Here is a 753-nt window from a genome sequence, read left to right as displayed (position 1 = left end):
TGCTGCTTCTGATTATCTGTTACGTACAGGCAGGGGTGTAGGAATCCTTTATGTTTGACTGTACTGTATATGGGAGATCATAGCAAGTAATCTATACCACCTAATTCAGTGATATCTAAAAATTAGCGGATGAGCCAACAGAGGAAAGATTAGTTAAATATCTGGATACAAGTCATATGTTTTGCAAAATGGTGCCCCAGAGTCAATGTACAAACAAATCCCTGATAACTGCGTTGCTCATGCATAATAACATTTGTATTTTTGTCTACTTAGATATACAATGTTTTCTGCCACTTATATCATTAGCAAATTTCTGATTTAAATAAGTTTGAAAATACTTATGAAGCAGCGTGGCCGAGCAGTCTAAGGTGCTGGATTTAGGCTCCAGTCTCTCTGGAGGCGTGGGTTCAAATCCTACTGCTGCTATTGTTTATTTGGATCAAATTTTTACCGAAGATTAGGAAACAGTTGAGGAAGATAAGGGTATTGAGAATTTAGGAGGCAGCGGTAATTCTATCCTATACTTTTGAAATACCAAAGGTGGAAAACCTGCGAAAACTGAGATTTTAAAATTGGACTGTAGAAAGGCAGTTTTTAATGGACTCAGTAAAAAGGAAGGAAAGGTAGGATGTTCTAAAGGAAAGAAATGTCCAGGAAGGACGGGAGGTTTTGCTAAATTAAATTCTCACTGCACAATCAGTAACAATCGCAAAAAGAAGGAAGAATGGAAAGCATTTATTGAGACCAGGATGG

At 37.5% G+C, this 753-nt stretch overlaps 1 non-coding gene across 1 annotated transcript; it reads left to right on the top strand.

Annotated features, from left to right (window-relative positions):
- Positions 1-344: 344 nt before the first annotated feature.
- On the top strand, positions 345-426 carry TRNAL-UAG (transfer RNA leucine (anticodon UAG)). The gene has a single exon. It is a non-coding gene; the product is annotated as a tRNA-Leu (tRNA).
- The last annotated feature ends 327 nt before the right edge of the window (positions 427-753 follow it).

Source organism: Phyllobates terribilis, unplaced genomic scaffold (assembly GCF_046119375.1).
Source record: "Phyllobates terribilis strain yellow unplaced genomic scaffold, ASM4611937v1 Scaffold_11__3_contigs__length_659146591, whole genome shotgun sequence".
In the NCBI taxonomy this organism is placed as follows: Eukaryota; Metazoa; Chordata; class Amphibia; order Anura; family Dendrobatidae; genus Phyllobates; species Phyllobates terribilis.
Note: the sequence above shows the minus strand (reverse complement) of the source record. Positions and strands in the feature narration are given on the sequence as shown.